The sequence below is a fragment of the Bidens hawaiensis genome, unplaced genomic scaffold, assembly GCF_021521415.1.
Source record: "Bidens hawaiensis isolate Kalapana, Puna unplaced genomic scaffold, B.hawaiensis_p1.1 tig00001692_1, whole genome shotgun sequence".
In the NCBI taxonomy this organism is placed as follows: domain Eukaryota; kingdom Viridiplantae; phylum Streptophyta; class Magnoliopsida; order Asterales; family Asteraceae; genus Bidens; species Bidens hawaiensis.
This window is the reverse complement of record NW_027491096.1, coordinates 876,344-882,899: the sequence shown is the minus strand read 5'-3', so window position 1 is coordinate 882,899 and position 6,556 is coordinate 876,344.

Sequence of the window (6,556 nt, the reverse complement as noted above, 5' to 3'; positions counted from 1 at the left end):
TCCGGTTACTAAGACGGTCGTATGATCATACTAATGAGAACCCTATACAAAGGGATATGTTGGACCTCTCTGACAATGATAGAATATACACATAAGCAAATAGCAATTAGCAAACAACATTTAATTGATATACACACAATTATTATGTTTGCGAATTTGTGTGTATATTATATATATGATAGAAATATGAATAAGTATGTATACATCCCCAAAACGTTTGAAAACAGTGTATAAAAAGGGGGATGATCAAAGTCACCTTAAGCGATTACTAAATGCGATTAAACGAGCTAACGAATAAGCGATTCGTCCACTACACGTCAAATGTTATAAACAATCAGAATATGAATCTTTTAGATATGATAATACAATTAAAAACGAACTCGTGGCCGCTAGAAGTATCCAAACGGACGTTTAGAACTCTAGTTATGTTTGTTTTAAAATTCAAGCGAGCTGGTACTGAACAGAATCCGAAAAGCGAGTAAGAAGTCGGGTTTTGGTCAGTAGCCTTAAAATTACGTTACCAGAATAAAAGTATTCTGGACCGAATGTTGAATCCGACCAGAAGTATGAGAAAACGTTAAGTCAAACTAGTTAACTATTTTGCCCTTTAACGAGTTTTAAACGATTTGGTCAGTCAACACCCTTCAACCACCGAAATTGATTGATGGTTATTGACTAGGGAATATATATGAATGATTCCTATGTTTACAACTTACCTGGAAAGCGATAGAATCAAGAGATATGACAAGTCAATGATCCACACGTATGCAAAGTCAAACATTTAAGATTATGTCTTCAACCAAATAAGCAAAAACTGAGATGAATGATGATGAACAGAGGTAAGACGACTGGAGAATGTCTCTAATGTTTGGTGTAAAGGTTTGTGGCAGAGATTATGAGTTGTTTATATAGAAATAGCAAAAACGATTCATATTTGGAAGATTTACTCGTTTAGGAAACCGAATATGTTTTTAATGACCAAATCAATATTAAAATCTGTAAAATTCGTTCTTGGACAAGGGTTAATGAATACGGACATGTATCTAAGCTTTGGGGGATTTCTTTGGTCTTAATTCACTCGATTATGTCCTAAAATAAGCGATTTCGGGCCAAAAATGAACTAGGAAAGGCAATAAGCTTAAACGTTCTGATCAGCTACTTCATAGCGCCGCGTGGCGGGCCTAGGCCACCCCACCATGTGGTGCTCCTGCCAAATAAGAGGGAATTTGATTTTTTATGCTTCTAGCCCTTGTAGTTTGAGAATTGGATGAATAATGAATCTTTTATGCATAAATTAAGAGTTGAACATCATTTGAAGTATGAAGGGCCTAAAGTGAATATGAGCAACTTAAAGTCTTATAAATATTTGATTTTTAATTTATAATAAAGATCCCAAAATATTTCGGGTTGGGTTAAACGCAAACGAATACGGTTTAGAAAGTCCGAAATGTTACAACTGGCATGTCAGACGTTTATGCGGATCTATTATAGCATATATGTGCAATGCATATGTATTATCTGCATTTTTAATGTGATACGTATATGCATTACAGGATGAAATGCACATATGCACTACCGCTATATTTAACGTTTATGCGGAACTACTGTAATACGTATACGCAGCACTTGTATTATATGCATTTTTAACGTGATACGTATATGCATTACAGGATGAAATGCACATATGCACTACCTCTATATTTAACGTTTATGCGAAACTACTGTAATACGTATACGCAGCACTTGTATTATCAGCATTTTTAACGTGATACGTATATGCATTACACGATGAAATGCACATATGCACTACCGTTATGGTTAACGTTTATATAGAACTACTGTAATACGTATACACAGCACTTGTATTATCTGCATTTTTAACGTGATACATATATGCATTACAGGATGAAATGCACATGTGCACTACCATTAAGGTTAACGTTTATGCAGAACTATTGTAATACGTATACGCAGCACTTGCATGTGATACTCATGCAAGTGCTGATTTAATGTAGTGCGTATACATATGACATGTGGCATATTAAACATTGATGTGGATTTAGTGTAGTGTGTATATGCAATGCATAAAAATTATCTGCATTATTAATGTGATTCGTATATGCATTACATAATGAAATGCACATATGCACTACCGTTGTATTTCACGTCTATGTGGAACTACAGTAATACGTATACGCAGCACTTACATGTTACGACATGTTAGATGCACGTGATACTCATATATGACATGTATCTTAGATATGCTACGCATTTGCATAACATAATTAAAAAACGAATGTATACATATGCATGTTATTAGGGTGTTAATCATGTGCATTACTTGTGTTTTAATAGGCGGAAAAAAGTGCTCAACGGGAAGTATAGAAACGACAAAACAAACTATAGCACATGGATTACGAACTCGTTCATCACCGAAACAGCTGTTCACAGGCATTGCAGGGCTGTCAAAGAAACAGCGTGACGCCGTTTGAAGTATAGGATTTGGGAAACTGATACATATTTAAGTAAGCAGTATTCCAGCTAGGATTGGACATTTTGTGGTTGACAGATTCAACCAGGACAACATGGAAATTGACTTAGGTGAAAAGAAAATAAAAATAGACGAAGTAACGATCCAACAACTATTTGGGATACCAAACCGGGGTATACAACTATCATCCATGGAGTGTACCCAAAAGTTTGTGGGCATACAAAAGTCATGGAAAAGGAGATATCCAGGGAAATACATAGCACCGACCGAGATAGTAGACAAGATGGAAGAGGATCATGAGGATGATGGAATAATGTTCAAGCTTAACTTTCTGGCATTGTTTCTTAGCGCGGTGGGGGGGAGGGGAGATTCAACAAACGGGAAAGTGCAAGCTTGATTTCATCCATCACATAAGAGACGACACAAACATATCTGACATAGATTGGTGCTCATTCGTCGTCGCTTCAATGAAAAAATGCAAGTCTGGTTGGAGAAGAAGCAATTTGAAATCCAACTTCACTGGCGCGCTGGCCATACTTGTGGTACGAATTTTATTAAATGCACAAGTATAAAAGTTTTTAACATTATTAAATGTGTGCATCTCTGACAATTGTAAAAAAATGACAGTTGAGTTATGTGGATAGAGTGGCTATTCCTGGGTTTAATGTGGAACGCCATACGAGCCCGACAAGTTTTTGGAGTATGGAGAATTTGAAAAAAAGGGAAACTTTTGAGAAGAAACATGGAGGTTTTGGACAGGGTGAGCTGAGGGACATGTATTCAGATATGGCTGGAGATGAAAGTGAGGATAAAAAGGAGGCTAATATATCTGCTGATTTGTATAACCCAACCGATCTGACGGTCCGAGTTAATATTTAGTATAATAAAACTATTACCATCAATGATGTATGATTTTTAGTATTAACAGGGGCACGTGGCCAAGCTCGACGCGCTATTCGAGTGTGCCAGCAGAGACAAGAGAATAAAAGAAAAAGCTTTACGTGAAGCGCATTCGTCTTTTCCATCAATTGGTGAGAGAAAGGCATTTGTTGGCAGGTATAAAAACTTTTACAAAGATGATATGAATATCGAATGTGAAAATGCGAAAGCTGATGACGAGAACATTGAAGATGAGGCGAATGTGGAGGGGGGTGATTTGAAGCTAGAAGAAATGATAAAGAACATAACAAATGGGAAAAAAGAAGTCGATTATGAAAAACCGAGTTTCAGTCTCGGTATCAACTCCAAGAGTCAGATGGCAGGAACAATGACATGAATGTTAGTGATACAGTCAGAGTGTCATACCAACTGGTGAATATAGACCAGGTGAGTGATGAAGAAATGTTGGTATGCCGATAACTAAAGGAGTTGATAGAGTATAAAAATAATGCGGAAAGAAAGAGTACGAGGCTGAATATTAAGAAACAATCGATGAAAAAGGATGGTGAGTATGTCGACAAACATTCAGGTAAAATGTTTTATTAATTTTTATATATCTATGGTCATTGTAATCACGTGTGACAACACAGTAGTGGTATACGTAACAATGTGCATGTATAGTAAAGCATAGATGTGATACATGAAGATGGTAGTGCGTATATGTACGGTTAATGAAACACTTATGTAAGTATTGATGTTTCACACATACACGTTATTAACGTGATGCATATATGCACTCACTATATTACCGCGCATATGCATTACAGTGTGTATATGTGTTATTGATGATGCATGCACGAATAATACATACATGTACTATATATATATATACATACATATACTGTTAACACGTCTTAATAAATTAATGTTATACAGAAAGGATATGTTTGAAGCTGGATATGGTGTGTACACGAAAGCTTTTTTGATGGAATCTTTGTTGTCGGGTAAACAAGTTTATCAAAAGGTGGTTGACTGTTGGGCCACTGTTTTAAACTATCAAGAGCAATTTAGAAGCCCGGGATCAATAAACCGCTTATTTTGTCGTGCATCAACGATTGTAAGTTTACATTATACATCGCCTTAAAATAGTTGAATAGTAGTTATATAAATAATGTTGAAGTGGCATTAACTAATTGTGCAAGGTTGGATGGACGCTCACAAAAAAGAAAGCAACAAGTGAAGAAAGAGTAGACGCGTTTAAAAAAGCATGTTGGCTGTGCTAAACGGGGATAAAAGCAAGATGAGCTTAAGAGAGTATGATGCTGTGTTGTTACCAATTTATGAAAAAAAATCACTTTTACGTGATTGCGTTCGACATGAAGGAAGCATGTGCTTATATTTTTGACAACATGGTGCAGACTGTGTACGGCGTTAGAACCAGTACCGTTTATGCAGAAAAGAGTAGAACGTATAAAGTGGTAAGTCGAGCATACTATCAATATATTAGGGATGCATATACGCAGGCAGTCGGTGTTACACATGCGTATTATGTTAATAAATTGCACTTGTAATAGATTATAAATATATATTGTTGTCATATGCATTTGTTATAATTATTTTTTTTCATTCGTTTACACAGGTTAACATATTTAGCAACTACCTAAAATTGGTTGGACACCTAAAGGCTGAAGATATTATGTTTGCACGATCAGGCAGAAGGAAGTTACAGTGGAAAACAACAGGCAATGTAACAGATTGTGGCGTATTCACGATGCGGCACATGGAGTGTTATAAAGGAGGAGGTCAAGTTGAATGTGATTCCAGCATGGAAGATGATAGGAAGGCCGAGCAGATCAATATTCTTAGGATGAATTACATAGCTCGCATATTGCTTTCGGGAGTAAATGATGTAAAAGATGATGTGCTGGCAAATGCTAGAGATTGGGAAAATCAAAAAACCAACTCAAGTGATGGTTAAAAAGGTTCGTTTTAAGGAGGGTTGATGGACAACAGTCGACATTTAAGAATGAAATAAATAGTAATCGTGTAAAAGCACAGGGTGTCAGGTAGTTTCTGACATGCTTATTTTCTTTGTTTTGATACTTAGAAGTGAACGAAACGGTTGGATGGTATGGATTAAAGTAGATCATTTTGATTGTGTGGTTTGTTTTGACTTATGACGTGCTTATTTTCTTTGTTTTGATACTTGGAAGTGAACGAGACGGTTGGATGGTATGGATTAAAGTAGATCGTTTTGATTGTGTTGTTTTTCTTGACTTATGACGTGGCTATTTTCTTTGTTTTTGATACTTGGAAGTGAACGAGACGGTTGGATGGTATGGATTAAAGTAGATCATTTTGATTGTGTTGTTTGTTTTGACATGCGCAAATGAATGAAACAGTTGAATGGCATGGTCATGTGTTAGTTGAATGCGAATGTAAAAAATGTATAGGGATGGTATGCATTAATGGCGCGTCGTTACATGAAGCAAACACAACTTATTAATTAGATGCACACAATGTAACACAAAATTATTCGTGAAATGTACACAATGTGTAATGTATATATATAGCAGACACCTATACAATGTTTGACAAATGTAAATAGATTGTGTGATATCGGTAAAATATTCGGTGTACACGGAACGTGTGATGCATAAGTGTAATATGAAAACATAATAAGGATATTCAGGGATTGTACATTACAGTATACAACTGGGGATCAAAAATACATGCATCTAGATATAACCAGCCAGGCGTGCAAATAAAAAAGAATGAAAACGCGTATACGCAAGCTAATGCGTATGCGCAATAAAATAATCAGAATGTAGCATGTAAAAAACATGTGTATAAAAAACCGTACATCACGTGCAACACATAATGATAATGTACATGTCAAAAAACGTGTGCAAACTATATATACCACAAACGTATGATAACAAATAGAGTTTTGAATACGTATGCAATGCACCAACTGAAACGCTTAAAAACACAAGTATAACAATAAAAAAAGAACATGTATTTCCCCAAAATAAATTTCATTGGGTTGATGTACCAATATTATTAAACAAAATGTTTTAAAAGGCATAACTATCTAACACAAAGAGCGGTATGCGCTTATTGGAGAAAATGTATTGCCCATGTGCAATATAAAGTGCAGTAAATCAAACAGAACCAATGCGGGTG